Source organism: Silurus aristotelis, assembly GCF_946808225.1.
Source record: "Silurus aristotelis genome assembly, chromosome: 5".
In the NCBI taxonomy this organism is placed as follows: Eukaryota; Metazoa; Chordata; class Actinopteri; order Siluriformes; family Siluridae; genus Silurus; species Silurus aristotelis.
Window position 1 is genome coordinate 3,950,363 of NC_139578.1, and position 23,916 is coordinate 3,974,278.

The 23,916-nt window shown below is 29.5% G+C and overlaps 1 protein-coding gene and 1 long non-coding RNA gene across 2 annotated transcripts in view; one reads left to right on the forward strand and one right to left on the reverse strand.

Moving 5' to 3' along the window:
* Positions 1–23,916, forward strand: part of LOC310726377 (uncharacterized protein) — a 46,840-nt gene that overhangs the window by 1,119 nt on the left and 21,805 nt on the right. The gene's annotated exons all lie outside the window — the stretch shown is intronic.
* Positions 17,709–23,196, reverse strand: LOC310726414. The gene is made up of 3 exons (XR_014533749.1): positions 21,354–23,196; positions 19,706–21,140; positions 17,709–19,520 (listed from the first exon to the last, which is right to left on the reverse strand). It is a non-coding gene; the product is annotated as an uncharacterized lncRNA (long non-coding RNA).

The window sequence follows — 23,916 nt, forward strand, 5'->3', positions numbered from 1 at the left end:
CAGAATGATTGAATGTGATATAGATATCTAGGAAAGTTATTGATAAGGGACAGAACAGTGTGTGTATGGAAACAGAATCTACTTTGGTTCGGGAATTAACCTGATCATAATCAAAAGTAAGTGCAGTTTAAAAAAAAAAAAAAAGATTACAAAGATCTTTACAGTATAAATTAATTGTAATCTTCCATATTTGCAGTGTAAATAGTCAAGTCTTTATTTCTTCTATTCGTTCATTTCTAAAAAAATATGCAAAAATTAATGTTTATAAAAAATACCCTCAATCCATTTTAGTATACATTTCTGGTATCTACTTTGCAGTTAAAATTTAAAGTAATCTATCCATGATAGATGAATGGAGAGTTTATGATTAGGGACAGATCAGTGTGTGACTTATTCTGGAAACAACAAAATCTACTTTGGCTCGGGAACGCAACTGGTTGTACAAACAAGTAAGTGTTACTCAGATCCAACTATATTTAATAAAAGTTTCCCATTACGCAAAGTACCAAAACATAGTATTCAGTTCACTTCGAATGGTTGCCTTCAAACCTACAGGATTATCATAAAATATATAAGCAAAATACAAACATTAAGGGTATATTCGATCAAATGATATTTAATGAACTAAGACAAAACAGTTCATTGCATACATTGGAAGCTATAGAGAAACTGTAATGCAGTGTAGCATTGTGTGTATAACTATGAAAAACTAATCATGGGGAAAAGCACAAAACTACTAGTGCAGTCAAGTAAGTGTTTTTAAAGTAAAGGTTTTTACATTTCATTTTTAGTAGTATATAATGAAATACATGCATTTTATTACATTCAATAGATGAATTTTTTGAAAATTCATTGTCATTGTAATTGAAAATTTTAAATTGTACATGCTGGATAATTATTAAGCTTTCGTTTTACTATATCGAGTTAGTGTTATGTAACTTTCCATTGTGTGTATACTGGAGGTGGATTTCAAAAGTTAGTCTTTGGGTCAGGCACCGAATTAAGAATTCATTCTAGTAAGTATATAAAACAAACTAACACATTTATCTTTCATCTTTCAGTTCATTGCCAGGTATAACTTTATTGAAATAAGTATGAACATAGTTTCATAGTTTTTTAGAAGTAATTATTTAGTAACTTATAACTTTAGTAACTTCAAAAGTACCTTTTCAAGGTACATGAATTGTATAAATATAATTCATATAAAATGAAGTACACATGTCTATGCGAATATGAAATATAGTAAATATAATAGAACAAAAAATATATAAAACATGTAACAATATACCCTGCTTAATTTGTGTTCTATACAAAATTTACGCATACATTTTTAGCTCATGATGTATCCCAAAGCTGTAATGTAATATTGCAGTGAAATTCACTAATGATTCAACTGTAGATTTTCTAACTAAATTCAGTGCAATTTGCGTACAATCTGCTTTGGCTCTTTGACAAAACTCACTTTTACCACCTATATGGTCTGAAAAAATGGGTTTAAATCCTAGGCTTCATTTCCTTCAATGTATGAAATACATTGGAGGTTAAAGAGATAATGTAATGAGGTGTAGCATTGTGTGGATAATAACTTTGGAGGAAAACTGATCTTTGGAAAAGGCACCAAACTGCTGGTACACTCAAGTAAGTGTTTTCTGGACAACAAATATTTGTGTGAGAAGCCAGTGGGATTTTAATAATGGTAGATTTATGATGAATTACCTTTCAGTGAAATCTGGTGTGTTTTTGGACTGTGTATTTGATATACCGGATAATACCAGTATAAACTGTAGTCCTGGAACATGAGTAGAACCAGTGACATTTCTATTCCATTGTCTACTCATATTTCATGTTTTTTTTTTGGTTATAACATTTGGTTATGCTAGATATATTTTGCTATAAGAACTGCATAGGTATCCGCTATAGAGTGTAAGTGTGTGTGAATGCAAACAAGCTGTTCTTTGGAGCTGGAATACAACTTATAGTTGAATCAGGCAAGTTTTGAATTTGTTTAAAATGTTTTTGCTTGGCAATATTCTGAAATACTGAGATGGTCAAGGTAGTAGTTAAGTGCAAAATATTTCAAGAAGGAGAAAGGTTTGTCTTGGGTGCCAAAACTTTTTATGAATCTGATTATCTGTATTGTATATGGTACATAATAATTCATGCATGATACTCATTATTAGTTTGATATTACTACAAAGAGGCTAGAAGGAATAGAGAAAATGCTGTGAGGTGTAGCAGTGTGTGTCTGATAGCTTTGGAAAACTAACCTTCGGCAAAGGCATAAAGCTGATAGTAGAGTCAAGTAAGTGTTCATTCAAATTATTTCGTATATAAATTGCTTTACGATTCCGAACAATAAATTAATTGTGAGCAGAAGCACATAATGTCATAGAAGTAAAATTCCTTAAAAAAATCGAATCAGTCTGTAATGTATATTTATACTTATTTGGGTTATTTATTACAGAAGGAATGCATCTTAGGGGTGTATATATAGTGATATTTAAGTATACACAGTGTGCACATGCACATGTATTTGTCAAGCCATAACAAACTGTGTGACTCAAGGGACAGGTCAATTCAAAATAATATTTGCAGAGGGCATGAAGCTAAGTGTAAATTCAGGTGAGGCATGAATAATCTTATATTTTAATATTTCAGATGAGCAAATTGTTGGTTGTGTGATGTATTTAGGTAGTAATGTATATACTATACTATACTATACTTTACTATACTATACTATACTGTAATATACTAAACTATATACATTTTTACTGTAGAATTCATTTTTGCATTCAAATTTCAAATCTAAGGAATGTTGAAAAAAGCCAATTCGGAAAACAAAAAAAAATAAGTACCAGCTTCATGTTTTTTTTATTGTCCAACAAAGCTGAAATTCTCTCATTGTACTATAAGTTGCACTAAACTTAAAAAATAAAACTGCATTAGTGAAACAGATTACAAAGTAATGTCTTTTTATTTATTCATTTTAAATATTATGAAATGATAACTTTAAATAACTTTAATTTTAATATAATGTTTAGTACAATGCAATAGTTAGCCAATGGCCCTCAATTAAGATTTTTGGCTCTTCATTGGAAAAAGTTTGGGCACCTTTGGCATAGATGAATGAATTAATATCGAGTTATTGATAAAGGGTTGAACAGTGTGTGACTTATTCTGGAGGTGACAGACTCTACTTTGGCACTGGAACAAAGCTTGTTGTAGAAAAACGTAAGTGCAACTGAAAAATGCATCTTGACGATTTATCATGGTGCTATCATTCATTTATTGATGAATTCACTAAAGCAAAAAAATAGTTTCAAAAGTAGAAAAAAATTGTGACCACTAATTACTATTCAATAGTTGGTACATCTGATGATGACTCATAAAAATGAATGCCTTTCGTAAATTTAGGTAAACTGAGGTAAAATGCGGTGCAAATCTCGAATAATCCAATAGTTAACATTGCATTTTAAAGTTATTTACAGCTGAAGGCAGAACAAGCCTATGTATTTGTCAAGCAATAAAAAGCTGTGTGTCTGCGAATACAGCAGGATATAAAGTCATATTTGCAGAAGGCACTACACTTACAGTGAATTCAGGTAGGATAAAAAATATCAATGTATCAATGTAATGCAATACACGTATCTATGTTACGCTTAACTTCATAAGTTTGTTGTTGTATTTGGAGAACATGCAAACTCATTATATACATGTAGGTTGAATATTAGTGAAATTGTGAAAAGGAATACTTAACCATCATCCCTACCATTAATGAAGAGTTAGTGATAAGGGATCGAACAATGTGTGACTTATTCTGGAAGTGACAAAATCTACTTTGGCTCAGGAACCAAATTGGTTGTAGAAAAAAGTAAGTGAAATGTTTAGTATATTGAATAGTCTTTGTTGAAGTGGTGAATAATTCCATATTTGCTTAATTAAAAGAGTTTATAAATGAACAGTAAGCTAAGTTTTATACATGATATGAATATGATGCAACACAACGATTGTGCCTGAGGCAATTAGTTACAAAACCAGTGAAAGAATTGTGTTTGAATGCTTATACAGTGGTGGCCATAGAGAAAATGTTATAGACTGTAGCAGTGTGTGACTAACAATTTTGGAGGAAAACTCATATTTGGCAAAGGCATAAAACTTTTTTTGAAATTTTCTACATTGTGTTTTAATGATTACATGGATTTCTATACAAAGTGTGACATTTGTTTGGTGTGACAATATGACAGGTTGAAATGTTTTTATCAATTGTTCCATGCATATTGTATGTTATCCAGACTAGCAATTTTGGCCATTTGAAAATTATCGATTGGATTCATTTTTATTTAGTGTTTTCTGCTTATGATTTCTGAAGAATTCAAGAAAATTCCAATCGTGTAAGCTAGATACATGAGGCAACATACTTAAGTAATTGCTATAGAATGTAAGTGTGTGTGAATGTAAACAAGGTGATCTTTGGCACTGGAATACAACTAATAGTAGAATCAGGCAAGTATGAAAAAAAGTCATATTTTAAAACATATTAGTCGTCTTATATTGTTCGGAATGTATAATTATTCAGGATGGTCATATTACCTGAGGTTACAAATTAAGTAAGGGGTATTTTAGTAATGAAATCTGTACATATTGTAGGATACATTTTTAGCTTTTTTTTTATGCTGCTCGTCTTTTGTTGGTTTATATAATCCTAGAATCACAAATTATATAATAAACCTAGAAAATATGCTTGTTTTTTTTTTTTATACAGGATATATCTAAAAACAAAACACTCTATTGAATATATTGTGTGAAATTATTGATACAAGAAAAAAAGGTTGCCAGTACTGTAATAAAAAAGAATACAAATAAACAGTTTTAAATATATTTGAAAGTGAAGTATAAAATAGTGTATAAGCCACTGCTGATTGTGAAATTAGTGTTAAAGTTAAGGTCAGGTTTTTTTTTTTTTACATACAATGTACATTAAGGACTATAGAGAAAATGTTATGAGGTGTAGCAGTGTGTGTCTACTGGCTATGGAGGAAAAATTACCTTTGGCAAAGAAATAAAAGTGCTGGTACAATCAAGTAAGTTCACATTATGCAATATTCTACGATATGTAAAATTTACTATAGCTATAAATCCAAAAATCTGAATTTAATTTGGAACCTCCTAAGTAGAACTGCCTAGAATATTACAAAATCATTTAGTTCTATAAAACAAAAAACAAAAATCTGTAGTAAAGTAAAGTAAAAATGTTACAATACAAAAATGTATTAAAAAAAAAAAATTAAGCTTAGTATGACATATAATTTTGTAATACACATCATAAATGTAATTCCTGAATATAAATTCTAAGGTCCTAAAATATTAATATAATATTGCCAAGCCATTATAATATGTTTTTCCTTATTACATACAGTACTAAAGATTTATATGTAATACTTTCTTTATTAATTTCAATTTCACAGTTCTTCATGCTTCAGTAAAATTTAATGTAATACAAATATCTAGATCTAGATTGATTAGAAGTTATTGATAGGGGACAGAACAGTGTGTGTCTAGAAACAACAGGATCTACTTTGGCTCAGGAATGAGTTTAATTGTGGAAAAACGTAAGTTTTGTCTAAGAAATCCATATATTATTTGCGTATTTTGCCTTCACAATAGTATATGATGTACTATTCAACAGGATGGATTTATTACAGTGGAATTTAATCACAAATACAGTTCATTCAATGCTTTTAAATGAACTGATTGCGTATTTTATGTGTAGTTTTGAAAAATCTTTCATATTGAAAGAAATGTGTGTAAATGCTAAGTTATATTTCTGCACAAGTATTTAACAAAACTGTAGTCTATTGTATATGCTGAATGCAAGGGAAATTGTACTGACCTGTAGCAGTGTGTGGATGCTAATGCACAGAAAATGATCTTTGGCAAATCCGTAAAACTGCAGATAGAGTCGAGTAAGTGTTTTCTGTCTTCTGTATTATACAAATATCTTTACATTCGGTACATGAACTCGTAGCGCATGATAAATCATTGATCATAATAATGTATTGTTCACATTTGATGCTTTGAAATACATAGAATTTCTTCAGTTTCTTTGACAATAATAAACAATTTTACATAAAAACAAACAAACAAAAAAAAACCCCGAATCCCTTACAAGTTGTATCCATACGGTAGAAAAGCTTAAATTGAAAATGTTGGAAATATATACACCAAAAATATAACCGAATTCAGATATGCATTGTTTCTGTAGTTTTGCTATAATATATACATAAGTCTGAAGGTTTAATATCAAGAAGCCAGCAAAAGATCTTTTTAATATAGACATAATTATCTCTATAAGTATTTGTCAAGCCATAAAATACTGTGTGACTCAAAGCGGAGTTGGAAACAAAGTGATATTTGGACAAGGCACAAAACTGACAGTGCAATCAGGTGGGTTATCAGTAATCTTTCATATTAAACATATTAAAAGGGTAAAAATTGTGTTTTTTGGACTGTAATCATTATAAAAAGTTTGCTACGAAAGCTCAGGGCTGCAATCGCCATGAACAGATTTGTATTCAAATGGATGAGGATGGGTTCTCATCCATTTGTGTGAGTTTTAGTGAGTTTTTTCCCTGCCATTGTCACTGGCTTGCTTGTTAGAAATAAACTTAAAGGGATAAACCATTAAGGACTTATCTATGATGCTAAATGTACTGTATATTTGTAATATATTTTATTGCTACAAAAAAGCTTTCAGACAAATTTATTCCCAAATTTATTAGTAGAAAAAAATACTTGATTGTTCAATAAGAAAAAATAATTTTGTATTCTGCTTGATCTTATTATTTAGTGATTGTGATAGTGATATTGCTAATAGAATGATTTCTATCCAGTATTTTTACACTCAAAGCCTAGAGTAAAACTAATTGTAATATATATTGATTTACTAATAGACAGTTATTGATAAGAGAAAGAACAGTGTGTGACTGGAAACAACAGAATCTACTTTGGTTCAAGAACGATTTTGATTGTGGAAAAAAGTAAGTGGGGTCGAAAAAAAACCCCAATTCTATATTATTTGCATAATTTGCCTGTTATATGATGCTGTATTTTACAGTATAAAACCGGCTTTATTGCGGTAGTTTGTAATCACAAATACAGTTATTAAATAACAATTTATGTGTAGTTTAAAAAATCTTTACGATTTCAAAGAAATGTGTTTAAATGCTAGTATACATTTACGCACGATTCGTGTCATGCTTAGAGTATTTAAGAAAACTGTATTCTGCTGTACACAATGGATGCTAGAGAAATTGTAGTGACCTGTATCGGTGTGTGAATACTAACACACAGAAAATTATCTTTGGGAAAGCCGTACAACTGCTAGTAGAGTCAAGTAAGTGTTTTCTGTCTTGTGTATTATAGGAATTTCATTACATTTATTACACAAACTCATAGCGAATGATTGACTCTATTTTCGAGTAAGATTTATTGTAATATATAGAGATTATTAATTATTAAGCTTGAAATATTAAACATATGTTTACTAAAGGAGTTATTGATAAGAGAAAGAACAGTGTGTGAATGGAAACAACAGAATCTACTTTGGCTCTGGAATGAAACTGATTGTAGAAAAAAGTAAGTGCTATCATTTTAAACAAATAAAAAGGTCCTAATCTTATATAATTGGTCCTAATGGTGGTGAATGAATCACAAGGCAAACCAATATAGTTTACTTTGCCAGAAATTTACCTTAAAACTTTTGTTGTTGTTGTTGTTTTAGAAATCTATAAAATAGTAAAGAAATGCATATAAATTCTAGGTTACATTTCTGCATGAGGTATAGGTATAGGTATGGTACAGTACGTATGGTGTATTTGCTATAGACTATAAGTCTGTGTGAATACTGGTGGTACCAGGATTATCTTCGGCACTGGAACACGACTTGTAGTAGATCAAGGCGAGTGTTTCTATTCCTTTTTTATGTTGATTTCAAGTCGCAATATAGTATCTCATATGTACTATGATCCCTTAACTGTAAATATTGAACGATGTTTTTGGTCCTGGACTTCAAGCTCATAAATGTTGTTTTTTGGTTAAGATTATTAAAAGCAAAAAAGGCTACATTTTAGAGGGTGTAGTACTTAAAGTACTTGATTCAAGAACAGCCAATTGCATATATATGACTTTTGGGAAATTGTAATGAGGTTTAGCAGTGTGTGTCTAAAACTGTTGGAAAACTGACCTTCGGCAAAGGCATAAACCTGCTGGTACATTCAAGTAAGTGTTTGTAGTAATGTACGTTTTGTACACTTTGTAATTTACTTTACAGATTGCATGGTTAGATTAAAATTAAAGTTAAAGTTAGTTAAAATATGCAGTTGCACAGCATGTGAACGAAATTAACTCTTTGGATTTGAGTAAAATTACAACAAATATATATATATATTTTTCTTCCATTTGATTTTTTTTTTCAAAAGTAAAGTATTTTCAAAATTGATTTTCACTTGTTGCTAAAACATCTTACAAATTTCAAATATAATGTCTACAATATAGTATAAATACAATTTAATAAATACAGTACAATTTGGTTTTTCTTGTGAAATACTGTAAAGAAAATTCTGAATTCACCACCATTTACACCACTTATATAAGTTTTTTTTTCATCCAATTTACAGCAAATGAACCCAATTATATATTATTTACATACATTATATTTATATACATTTTATACAAACCCAATTTGAACTAAGCAAAATTTCATTGTAAGAAACATTGATCCTTTCACTTGCCTGAATGAGATTGTAATAAACAGCAAAATTCAGCCATGCCGTTTTACTTATTACTTGATAGACTGATAATTAACTTTGTTCAATGTATTTAAAATAGACCAAATTCCATTAAGGATATCAGTATATAGTTTGCAACAACAATGCAAAGTTATTGCTCAGTGATAGTACAGTGTGTGACTGGCACTGGGGTTGCCAAACTCTATTTTGGCTCAGCAATCAACCTGATTGTTGAAACAAGTAAGTATTTGCTCTAAAAACGTAAGACGTGTTTCTTGCGGTGATATGATTTGATTCCTACAACTGTATAAAAGCCGTCAGAATGTATGTTCCTATGAGTATAGACATCAGTTTATGTTATATTTATGTAGCGTTCACAAATTTGTATACATTTCTGAGAAAAGTATGAATTTTGGGAAACTGATTTATGGAGATGCTGGAGAAAAGTGTGATAGTTGAATTTTAATAGCATTTTGATTGGGGCAGTCAGTTTAGGATCATTTTGATCTAAACAGAATACAACTGCATAAAATTATAATCTCAGATGTAACACTGGCAATAAGGCAACTGTTCTAGAGGATTTTTGTTAGCTGATTACGTACTGTGTGACTGATTCATCTGGAATGTATAAGCTCATCTTTGGTAAAGGCACAAAGCTGACCATTGAGACAAGTAAGTGAATACATTATTTGTTATTGACTGTTAGTTGAGTGAGATATGTGACAAGGCAATAAACCCTTGAACTTCTTAATTGTATACATGAGATACTTGTATATAAATCTGGGTGTACTCGTAAATTCATTTATAACCTATATTTTCAACTTAGACTGAAACAATAATATGGCAACCCAACTGTTGAAGTAGAGGCTTTTTGTTACCTAGTTAAATAATGTGTGACTGATACAAGTGGCTATAAGCTCATCTTTGGTAAAGGCACAAAGTTGGTCATTGAGACAAGTAAGTGATCACATTATGTTTACTTACTTATTTCATTGGAATATTTGATATTGTTGTTCATTTTGTTTGACTGACAAACTTATTTTTGGTACTGGAACAAAACTTAGTAGAATCAAGCATTATTTCATATTTAGTCTATTATGTCATATACAGTAATAATATTTTGACATAGTATATAAAATGGCTTATATTGACTTTTCTGTTCAGTGCTTACCAATGCTGTAGTGATAATAATGTGTCCACTGAAAATAAGAAGAAAAAACTTCTAGATGTCACAAAGAAAGTAATTTGACTTCAAATAGACACACTATGCAAAGTATCATCATACTTAGTAACTTTTTTTTGGAATTGATTGAAGTAGGTGGTAATTTTGCTCTTATTTAATATGCTGTTCATTTAGTGTCATGCAATTTCTTACTGTGTGAATGCTCAAAGCGGATATGGAAAGTTGATCTTTGGATCAGCTATAAAATTGATACTCAATTCTAGTGAGTAAATGCTTCATTTGTAATATATTACATAATTAAAGAATTTTGAAGTATGTAACGTGCTATATGACAGGTCAAAATAAAAAAATAAAAAATGTGGAATTAAAGTAAAATTGAGCTTAGCAATGACCTTTCTTCAACCTACAGTAGGTAAAATTTATTAAACCCTAAATCTAGGAACCTTAAACATCCACAAGACTTTTATTTTTTTGATTTATATTTACTATATATACATTGAATAGTATCCAGAATTCACTATTTATGGAAAGTATTTTGTTATATTTAATTTATATTTAACATTTTGAGATTCTACTATAGCCACTATATACAAACTATTTCAAATATACTGAAATTAAATCAATAAACAATTCAGTACAATGAAAAAAAGCTAGAATTATTGATCAGGGCTAATTCACTGTGTGACTGGAAGTGGAAACTGGAAACTGTATTTCGGCTCAGGAATCAAGCTCACTGTAGAAAAAAGTAAGTGTGCAACAACAACAAAAAAAATTTATGTGAATTGTATTTATATTTTGTACTAGCCGGCCGGTGTAAAAAATGTATTATAAAACAAATAATAGTTAACAAGCAGATACAACTGAATCTAAATATTTCAATATTTAGCTTATTATTTCAATCTGTGCAATAATATACGGAAGTATTAAATAGTTTTACTTCAAATTATTGTTTGAGTTTGTATTGTGGAAAACACAATGCACAAAGCATTTTTGTTGTTGGCTTTTATACTGTGTGAATACTGGAGCTGGAAGGAATAAGATCATCTTTGCCACAGGAACAAATTTAATCATTGAAAATAGTAAGTAAATTAATACATTTAATGTTGAATTCCGTACAATAATATCCTGGTATTCTGGTTTTTCAATCCTGACCTTTCAACATATATACATAAATCCCAAGACGATAATATTTAAAAGTTTTGTATAAAATTATATAATGAGGATACATAATTATTCTTAATTAAAAGTGTAAAATCAATGGTGTAATGGAATGGGTAGTATTTTGCCCTTATTTTGCTCATTTCGCTGTAGACTTAACGTTATGTAGTTCAAGACTGTGTGTATAGTGGAGCTGGATTTGGAAAGTTGATCTTTGGTTCTGGCATTGAATTGATAATAAATTACAGTGAGTATAATGCGTTATATATCCCATTAAGCTTTTACAAGATTTTCTACTCATTTGATTCCCGTTGTGTATTTTATTTTACCACTGTAGTGTTATTGAATGAATTGGGTTTGTTCTAGAAAAGAAAAAGGGTATTTTACAATAAAGCTTCAATATTACTGAATATTTACAATAGTAAACTCCAATACATTCATTCCAAACACATAAAAATAAATCAGATATAAACAGTATATTCCTTTAGTTAGACATGAATGTCATACTGGTAATTGATATGGTCTTTTGCTTAATGCATGTTCTATGATCATTTTTTGAAGTAATGTCACAGAATTTAACCCAATAGGAGAACACTTGTTAGATATTCGTCCAATAGAAAATAGATGATTTTTGTTTGACAAAAATTTAAGTTAAACACATCTAGAAATTGTAATGGGAACCATACAATATCTGTATACTTATTGATTAGAGTGAGAACACTGTGTGTCTGAGGGTGTAGGATGGAAAGTCTACTTTGGCTCAGGAATCCAATTGACTGTTGAAAGAAGTAAGTAAGAAACTGAATCGGGTTGTATAACTACAAAACAGTTTCTATAGACCACCTTATTCCAGATATATGTTATATATAACTATAACTCCAACTATTTAGTTAATATGCTAATCAATTATTCCTGAACCTTCCACTTATTCCTTAGTCATAAGTTAGCATGACTTACAAGTTGCTTATTTTTAAGCTCTTGAGGTCTGTCTTCAAAGTTTAACTAACAGGTTAACCAGGATAATAACTCTTTAACTTGAATGAAATTTTAACTGTATAACTTTATATGAAACTTTGCCAATACACCTTTTGGAATTATATTGTTCCAAGTATAAAATAAATCGATCAATGGCTTGATTTGAAGAACACATGGTGCAACCGGTAAGGCTTCTTGTTGCTGGCTTTTACACTGTGCGAATGGAGCTTATAAACTCATCTTTGGCACTGCAACAAAGTTAACCATTAAAACAAGTAAGTAATGTTTGTTTAACATCATTGCAGTTAGTATAGGTTTAATGTTAAATTAACTCTTATAGTCATTGCTCAATTCTATCTGGAAGGAAACACATATATATACTGTAAGCGTACATTTAATAATAATACTTGGAGCTAAGAAATTTTTTTGAATTTATGAACATAACTCAAATATTAATCTACTCAGTGAAATGTAATTCTGGTTTATCGGAAACATTATGCTTTTTAATCACAAACTTTCCACATACTCATTAGTCCCAAGATGGTAGGATTTAAAAATTACTTTGCTTTTAACTCAAGAAACCTGTCCAATGAAAGTATCCAGTTTACTCTAATTAATCAGTTAACTATGATAATAATTTTATGCACTGAATATCAAACATACAAATTTTACCAATAATGTTTTTGTAGTATATATTTAGAATCTGGAAATAACTTAAAATAAGTTAATAGCTACATTTTGTACACTAAAGTGTAATTCAGGATTCACAAGATTTATTGTTGCTGGCATTTCTACTGTGTGACTGGTGGAGGTGGAGGTTATAAGCTAATCTTTGCGACTGCAACAAAGTTAACAATTGAAACAAGTAAGTAATTTGAATTGCATTGTATTACGTCAGTCGGTATAGAGTTAATACTGAATTAAATCATAGATTTATTATTTAATTCTAGCTGAAAAGGAATACAAATTAATACTGTAAGCGTATATTCAACTTGGAACTAAGCATGTAACCAGTTTGATATACTTATCAGAACTAAATAGTATGAAATGAACAAAAACCTCATTATTTTTACATTAATCAACCACTATGTATGATGCAAAATATATGGCTTCTTGTTGCTGGCTTTAATACTGTGTGAATGCTGGAACTGGGGCTTACAAGCTCTTCTTTGGCACTGCAATACAGTTAATCGTTGAAACAAGTAAGTGATATTTGTTTAGCATCACTGTAGTCAGTATAGATTCAATACTGAATGAACTCCTATAGTAATTTGTTAATTCCTACAGGAAATTATTAATTAGAATATTTGGAACTAAGCATTTATACACCGAAAACTCACTATGAACATAAGGCATTTCTTCAAAAATGAACCTCCTCGTTAGTATGAGTTTCAGTCAGTAGAAAAATTCTGGTTATTTATTGGAAATAAACATTTAGCAATGTAAAATATGTATTAACACAGTTCAGTTTTTCAAATATAACTCTATTCAGTATGATGAATCAATCAGTAGCATAATATCCTGGTTATTTATTGGAACTACTGAGCTTTTCAGTCCTGAACTTTTCACGTACACATTAGTCCCAAGTTGGTATGATTTAAAATGTGCAAGTTTTTAAGGTATTGATTTTAACAATTTTGACTAAAGTTACTAGTTAACCAGGATAATAATGATATGAGCTCAAGATGAAATAGAATATGTTTTCCAATATATTCTTTTATTGTAAATTTGGAAGCAGTTTTAAACTAATTAATAGTGCAATTTTGCACACGTAACTATAACAATGTAATTCGCAATGCTTGAGGTTTTTTTGTTGCTGGCTTTCATACTGTGTGACTACTGGAGGTGGAGGTTTTAAACTCATCTTTGGCACTGCAACAAAGTTAATCATTGAAACAAGTAAGTAAATAGCATGCAACATTTCCGCACTCTGTATAGATTTAATACTGAAATAACTCCCACAGTTGATTTTTTTTAATTCTAGCTGGAAGTGAATACAGTAAGTTCAATGTAATACTTAAAACTAAGTATTATTATTTTAAACATAATTCAGTGGATCAAAAATAAATCTGACTTGTTTGACTGAGTAATCAGTATAATAATATATTGAATATTTATCAGAACCATCAAGCTTTTCAACCTTAAACTTTCTATATACACATTAAGTCCAAGTTGTTATGATTTAAAAGTTGCTAGTTTCGAAATTGTTGGTTTCGACCCTTTCAGCTCAGTTTGAACACTTTTAAACTAGTTCAATTGAAGTGACCAGTTGACCACTGGTTAATAAATATAGGATCTTGATATTAAATATATGTTAATACACAATTTTCATAGAATATATTCAGACGCATTAAATAAATTTCAATGAATGAATAGCTTGTAATTTGTACAGCAACTTTGTATGATTCACAACACGAGGTTTTTTGTTGCTGGCTTTTATACTGTGTGACTGCTGGAACTGGTACTTATAAGCTGTTCTTTGGCACTGCTACAAAGTTAATCGTTGAAACGAGTAAGTATCATTTTTAATACTGAATTACCAGCTATGGTCACTGTTTAAATCTAGTTAGAGAGGACAAATGTATACAAAAAATGTATAAATGCAAAATTATACAGTTATATACAGTGCAATTTTCGATTTCAATTTTAATGTTTATTACTTTGAACTTACTTTATATGACAATAAATATATCACTAGTGTTGGTTCCAGTTAGAGCCATTTTTATGTGTGGCCAATGTTAAAAGCGAGCTATATTAACAGCCTTAGATCTTTTTTAAACCAGTCTGTCAACATAATTTTGTTAATGGTTGCCTAGTAAATTATTTAGCAATTCAATATCCCCAATATCCCCAATCGTCCAATCAACCCAATCAACCAAAACCTTGCAACAAAATGCTTCATGTTTCTGAAACGTTATACATCTTGGTGGGAAGCATGTTTTTGTGCAGAAGTATAACTAAGTGTGAAAGGTTCAGGACAGAAAGTGATATTTGGAAAAGCAACAAAGTCACAGTATTATCAGGTAACGCTAAATATTTGAATTTTCTTTTTTGAAAGGCTGAATAATGGGTGCTCTTAATTGAATATAGCTTTAGAACAGGGTATTGATGCTTAGAAAAGTTATATTAGTTTAAATGTAGACATCCAGGATGGTGATAATTGGTATTCGCTGTAGACTTAATGTTATGTAGTGTAAAGCTGTGTGAATACTGGAGGTGGATATGGAAAGTTGTTCTTTGGATCAGGTGTTCAATTGTTCATAAATTCCAGTGAGTATAATGCTTTGTTCACTATAGTGTTAGTTAATTCCTTGGCTTGTTTTGTGTATTTTAAAGTGTTGCACAATTGAATGAAACAGTTTTTATTAAGAATTACATGAAACATGAATTTTTCAGTAACATTGAATAGTGTCAATAGTAGATTTTCTATAATGAAATTTAATGCAACTACTAAATATATAATATAAACCATACTGGATCGTTAGAATTATTGATTAGGCTTAGAACACTGTGTGTCTGACAGTGGAGGCAGGAAACTCTACTTTGGCTCAGGAATCAAATTGATGGTTGAAAAAAGTAAGTGTGCAACAAGAAACTGAAAAAACTATTTTAATTTTTTTTGGAAATGTTTTCTGTATTTCTAGTCTAGTTTGCATATTCTCAAAAAAAGGCTAAACTATTCAGCTGTAATAAATATAATAATGTTTATAATCATGGAATGCCACACTGAAACAAACAAACAAACAAACAAAAATATATATACAGTATATAATTAAAGGTTAAATTTAGGCACTGTATGATTACACACAATTCTTAACTTATTAAACATCATCTAAAGGCTCAGATTGTAAATGAAAATACATAATGCATAAATACATTCTGAGGGTTCTCGTTGCTGGGTTTTATACTGTGTGACTACTGGAAGTGGAGTTAATAAGATCATCTTTGGCAAAGGCACAAAGTTGATTGTTGAAACTAGTAAGTAAATTATTTTCTTAGATACTACTGCAGTCTGTATTGTTAATATTTTATTCTCGTTGAATGTGAATATACATACATACAATAATATAAATATCAATTCAAATTAATGTTTGGAGCTAACTCATCAAATACACAAAGCTAGTGAGTAGTTTGGATGATCTTTGTATCATTAGGCAACTTTGTGCACAAATGTCTTAATTCAATAAAGAAAATTTAGCACAATGGTTTTATAGTTTTAGATAAAAGTGCAATAAAATACAAACATTGGTAATAAGTGACCATCATATTGATAAACTGATTTGAATTTTGCTACTTTATATGTATGTATATTACAGATACATTTTTCACTAACAAGTGAATTTAGTTATTGAACTAAATGTAAATGTCTTGAAAATCTGGATCTAGTATTTAGAATTACTGATCAAGGCTAGAACACTGTGTGACTGATGGTGGAGGATTTAAACTTTACTTTGGCTCAGGAATCGAACTGACTGTCGAGAAAAGTAAGTGTGCTCAAATATCAAATAGTATCTTAAAAACTTAGTTTATAATTGAGATATTAGCTTTGAATTCAAGGACTGTGTATCCCTGACTGTGTTTCTGCATAGTTGACCGCTAGAATAAAATTTTTGTTGTTTGATCTGAACTTGAAAATTTCTAAAGCAGGGGCAAGTTGAATTTAGTAATACCGCTGATATCGTTATTTTAAATTTATGAAATTATGAATGGAATACTGCTTTGGAACACGGTATTTATGCTTAGGAAAGTTATATTAGTTTAAATGTAGACATCCAGGATGGTGATAATTGGTATTCGCTGTAGACTTAATGTTATGTAGTGTAAAGCTATGTGAATACTGGAGCTGGAAATGGAAAGTTGTTCTTTGGATCAGGTGTTCAATTGTTCATAAATTCCAGTGAGTAAAATGCTTTGTTCACTATATAGTTAGTTAATTCCTTGGCTTGTTTTGTGTATTTTAAAGTGTTGCACAATTGAATGAAACAGTTTTTATAAAGAATTACATGAAACATGAATTTTTCAGTAACATTGAATAGTCGCAATAGTAGATTGATAAACTGATTTGAATTTTGCTACTTTATATGAATTTAATAATGTTTAATTGCATATTAAATATTTTGCCTTAATATTACAGATAAATTATTCACCAACAAGTGAATTTAGTTATTGAACTAAATGTAAATGTTATGAAAAACAGGATCTAGTATTTAGAATTATTGATCAAGGCTAGAACACTGTGTGACTGATGGTGGAGGACGAAAACTTTACTTTGGCTCAGGAATTGAACTGACTGTTGAGAAAAGTAAGTGTGCTAAAATATCAAATATTATCTTACAAACTTAATTAGTTTATAATTGAGATATTATAGTTGACTTTCAGAACTATATTTTTGTTGTCTGATCTGAACTTTATGAGAATTAAAAAAGCTGTGGCAAGTTCAATGTAGTAATACTGCTGGCATATGATATTTCTGATTTATCTAACTTGTCTATCTTGTAAACACCTAGTCTTTTTTTCATGTTTGGAAGACACATGTTCCATCTGGTCTGCAGCAAATTGGAACCAACTTCATTATAGTAAAAGATAATGACCCAAAGCATGTTCAGAAAGTTAAACATCTGTAAATTTATATACGTGTTTGGTCAAAGTAAATCTTTATACCATTAAATTACCAAGTTTGTTACATAGAAATAATAGAAGCATGCATATATCTCACAAAAACCATTAAAGACTAGGTATTTCCAAACCTTCAACAGGCACTTTTTTGAAAATTAATCTTAAAAGAATGCTATTTGTAATTAAATTTAAACCTGCAATGGAATTGATCTTGAATACTACTTTAGACAAGATAAATTTTGTTCAGGTAATAAACAGTGTGTGACTGAATCTGGAGTCTGGAGAATCTACTTTGGCTCTGGAACAAAACTTATTGTTAAAACAAGTAAGTAGCCAACAAAACAATTAGGAAATAATAATACAATCAAATATTTTGTAAGTAGGAAAAAAAAAAGTAAAACAGTATGGTATAGATATAGTGCATTTACAGGTATATAATGTATTTTTATTATTTGGCTTTTTCTCAGCCAAAATAAGGCATTCTTTAATGTTTAAAGTAAGCTAATTTCACTGTAGTATAAAAAATTAGAGATATTTACTTGGCACATCATCATTAGTAGTGAAAAAGTTAAAACGTTTGTATAAATTGATGTAATTTTTTTATGTATACGAATTGGATAAAAAATATTAAATAAAGCAAAGAATTAATCAAATAATATGCGACAGAGAATTGTAGTTAAATGTATAGTCATATGACTAAAGAGATATTGGTTAAGGATAATTTAGTGTGTGATTAACACAGGAGACAGAAGAATCCATTTTGGCTCTTCAATTAAATGTATTATTGAACAAAGTAAGTGCTTACATTATAATTGTAAATTAATGCAATAAGATTTAATTGTGATACAAGTAGGGTTCCTAAAAATCTAAATTCTATTGTCTATACATTTTTGTCTATATTGTTGGTCCATAATGGAAAGCCAGGCAACTAGAACAAATTACATTGCATTATATACTGCTGAAATTGGTATTTAAGGCTAGTATATAATATTGAAGTGAGGCAAAGTGGATAATAATATTTGCGCAGACCTATTTCTTATGTTAGAAAGTTTTTGCTGCAAGTCCACATAATGTGTGAATACTGGAGGTGGATATAAGATTATCTTTGGCACAGGTATAATGCTGACAGTTCAAACAAGTAAGTCACGTTTCCAGTTACAATAGTTAACAAAGTGGGGCTTACAATTTTTTTTTGTATTACCAATGGTTATAATAATAAAATAATAATCAGAGTATAAATGGTCTTGACTGAAGTGAATTGGGTTAAGGCTTCCAGGGGATTAGACACTTATAGAAACAAGTGAAATGGGGAAATGGTAACTTAATGTGTAAGGTTTTGGGTTACCATTTGAAAGGTTTGTTGGTCAAGCCCTAATATTGTCGAGCTTCTTAACAAGCTGGGATATGCGGAGAAAGAATTTCAAGAATTTTAATATTTACCTATATGTGACAAGTTACAAGTGTTTGGATAGACTAGTAATATTAACAAATATCTATACATGAAGTTAAGTGAATATATAATATACGAAATGTAGCTAGAGCATATCAAGAAAAAGATAGGAGTGATTCTTGATCAGGGCCAGAACACTGTGTGACTGATAGCGGAGGTTGGAAACTGTACTTCGGCTCAGGAATCAAACTGGATGTTGAGAAAAGTAAGTGTGCAAAAAGAGATTAATAAATTACAAACTTTTAAATATAATATGTACATAAATTATAAATTTCATAATATGTCATTTAGGGAGTATATAATTGAGGCATGTTAAAATGACTATACAATGCATATTGCAACTTGAGAGGTTCTGGTTGTTGGGTTATATACTGTGTGTATACTCAGAGCGGAGTTTATAAGCTAGTCTTTGGCACAGGCACGAAGTTAATCGTCGAAACAAGTAAGTTATTAAAATTGTTGATTGTTACTGTGGTCTTGAATGAATTGAATGAATTCAACAAACCATTTTATACAACTTAAATTTTTGTATATTACAGTTTCTATTCGTTTTCAAATAAGATAAAAGTCTACTGGCTAGAAAATAGACCTAGAAAATCAATAGCCTGAAAATCAACATAATCTTAGCCCATTCTAATACTAAAAACCTAAATATTTTTTGTTACTTACATTTTTCCATTACTTGCAATCAAAGCCTCATCCCATGTATGCAACTTAATTGCTAGTAAAAATATTTTTGTGTGGATGTATAGTTGTGTGTGACATTCTCTGGCCAGAAAATAATCTTTGGAAAAGCAACAAAAATGACTGTAATAGCAGGTAAATTTGGCAACTTCTCTATTAAACACTTTTGAATTAATTCATAGCTACAGTTCTGCTTGTATTGAAAGAATTTGTGCAAAAAATTATCTGAAATATTAGCTTTATATTTGGAGTGTTTCACCAATCATATTTGAATTATGCAAAGAACATTACTTTTAAACGGTCCATTCATACATTTACAATGTTTCTGTTGTTCATCATCTAGTAGAATGTAATATTGTAATAATAATTAATAATAAGTTAATATTTAAAATAATATTGCCACCTGATATAAAAAATCTAATATTATCTACTAAATCTCTATTTAGATACGAACAGCACATTAATATATACTGCATTTTCATTCACGATGTGCTCATACTGTAGTTTAGATTGAAAGCCATGCAAATTTTCAGAGAATTATTATTTAGGAAAATAACAATGTGTGACTGACTTTGGAGCTCAGAAAATCTACTTTGGCTCTGGAATCAAACTGATTATTGAGACAAGTAAGTGAAAAATATCAAACTTAAAAATATAAAAAATAGTTGCTAGGTAATGTACACATGGGCTCTATATCATGTATTTTATTATAATTATATAATATATATAGCACGTAAAGAAACACAATTGCTATTAGCAACATTAGTTTCTATTTTAAAGACTTATCTTGAAATGCAATAGCAATTTTTATATATACATACTTTATGAGACTAGTCATATGAGTGAAGAGTTATTGTTTAGCGACAGTACAGTGTGTGACTAGCACAAGAATCTACTTTGGCTCAGGAATCCGATTAATCATTGAATCAAGTAAGGCTTTCACATAAATTAACACATAAAACTTTTAAATTCTGACATGCAAATTTATTATTTACGATATTGCTGGAGAAAATGAACAATATCCACGTTGGTACAGAGAGAAATTAGATGTAGTATTTGATCAACTGTATGTTATTAGTATGCAATAAGAAAATATATTTTTGGTGAACAGTTTAAAGATTTCACTTAAAACAATGTTTGTAAAATAAACCAATAATACAGGTACTAATTAATTTTAATGAAGTACAATTGCATTTAAATTTTACTTCTAATTACTTAGGGTGAATTTAAAAAAGAGTAGTCATGTGCGCTCCTGTCACCAAGTCAAATTCAAGTATATGTAAACATACTTGGTAATAAAGCTATTTCTGATTCTGAACGATGAGTTATTGCTTAGGGAAAGTTGAGTGTGTGTCTAGGACTGGTGACTGGAAAATCTATTTTGGCTCTGGAATCAGATTAATCACTGAACCAAGTAAGTGTTTCTCATTCAACTTTATGAACCAAATTTAAGTTTAATATAGAAAATCTATTCACATAAAAATATGCAACCCCAATAAACCCCAGTCTCAGTAATGCTTTAAATCAGATTAAAAATTGCTTAGGAATATAACATTGTGTTACTGATGGATTCAAGAAAATTAACTTTGGCTCTGGAATCAAATTTATTGTTGAGACAAGTAAGTGGCTACAAAAAGTAAAATTTCATCCCAATTACAGAATGGTTTTAAAATTATATAATATATTTTAATTATAGTTAGTTATAGTTTCTTCTATTAAATCCAACTAAAAACATAGCAAATATTAGCTTGAATTTGCACAAACACTGCAAAGAAATGTGAAAATTTGGAAACTCTGGTGTTATTAATGGTTCTATAAAACTGGAACAAATTTAATGTGACAATCATAGAATTTCTTATTGAAAATATAGTAGTTATTTACTGTATGCTAATATACATAGTTTAAGTGTACACACACATATATACAGTATACATAACAGTTCATTATTGCTCTAGGAAATAACAGTGTGTGACTAATGGAGCACAGAGAATCTACTTTGGCTCAGGAATCAAACTTATTGTTGAGACAAGTAAGTAGAAACATTTTAAAAGTAGGTAATGACATAATGTAATATATAGTCAAAGTCAATATTTTCTGTTGTTTTGATGTATTATATGTCGCTTTTAGTCTAGAATTTTTATTACATGCCCATCAGTTTGCAAATTATGATGTTCAACCAAAGATTAGAGAATGCTATATATTAATATGTAGTAGTTATGCTTTACATAGATCAGCTGTACTATGCAATGAGTATGCAAAGAGAATCTAAGAAATATAATAAGGAGATTTAATTTTAAACTTTGCTTCTAGTTCTATGCACAATAATTCGTATACAGATATATAGAAACCAAACTATAGGAATTAAAAAAAATTCTCCAAGATTGCCCGATATATACATATATACAATTAAATGCTGTCGAAAATTGCAATCGAACCTATCAGAGAATAGTCGCATACACAATATGTTATTGCTTTGAGATAGTACAGTGTGTGACTGGCTCAGACAGGAGAATCTATTTTGGCTCTGGAATCCAATTAGTGACTAAATCAAGTAAGTCATACACTTTACATACATCCAAAGTTTTGCAAAGTCTTTTAAATTGTAACATGCATACAGTTTGTTCACACAAAATACACACAAATCAGAAATTATGAATGTCTTTATTGAAGTATCCATTCATAATATTAAGTTACCCCAGTGGTTCAGCAGTAGTAGAATTTATACTGAAATAGAGGATACATAATGACAAAGTAAAGTGAAGAGGAACAATGACTGATACGATTAGTTTCTTATCCATAAATGTTTTTGTTGCAAGTTCTCATAATGTGTGAATGTTGGTGGTGGAAATAAGGTGATCTTTGGCATGGGCATATTGCTGACAGTTCAAAATAGTAAGTTTCTCATAATTCATGATGAAACATTTATTGTGAACAAAATTTATATTCAGTAGTGATATTTCAAAGTATTTTTATTTACTTTTGGTTTCTGATTAAACAAACACGTAGATTCAAATTTGCATTGAAAATGCAATCTGCATTAACATATTGATTTGTATATGAGTAAAAAAGGAAAAGAAAAAGAACGAAAGATAAGCATCGTATTACATTTAACATTACATTACATTATATTACAGTGCCTCAAAAATACTTGAGAAACTAAAAAAAAAATTCTGTTTACAATGCTTTTAAAGATGAGGTTTAGAATAATATCTGATGATCTATACCTCCAAAAGTGAGAATTATCGCTCAGGAAAATATCAGTGTGCGACTACTGGAGTCCAAAAAATCTACTTTGGCTCTGGGATTAAACTTCGTGTTGAGACAAGTAAGTGACAGACGGAAAATTATTGGGAGAAAATAATACACATAAAAACCTTTTAGTTATAAATATATATATATATATATATATATATATATATATATATATATATATATATATATATATATATATATATATATATATATATATATATATACACACAAATGGTATAATGTATAACCACAATTAGCTAATATAGACAAAAAAGTCCAACGTTAAAGTGAAATATAAATTTCCTGAGACACCATTGTAATTGTTGTTATTATAAATGTATAGTAAAGTAATAAAATCTTTCTACTATGCAGTATTACAATTGATTATACTTATACTGGTAATTTATAATCAGATTTGATATCTGGAACAATGTTTTAAAAGGGAGAATTTTTGCTCAGAAATTTACCAGTGTGTGACTGATGGGGTTAGGAAAATCTACTTTGGCACAGGGATCATACTTAATGTTGAGACAAGTAAGTGGCTTAAAAATATTAGAAATATTTTTTGATAGGTAATATACTCTGTACTTAAACATGCCTAGTTTGCCAAAACCAATCTAAAGGCACACTACTATATAATACAGTAGTATTTAGTAGTAATGTAGTATGAATACGTACTGTATTAGGAATAATTGTATGAAATGTTTTTTAGTTATAATATCCAGTATGAAAAGTGAAAAGTTATAAACCGATTTTTCATTACTATAATTTAGTGCTTACAAATTATTTATTATTACTCAAATCCTTTCAAA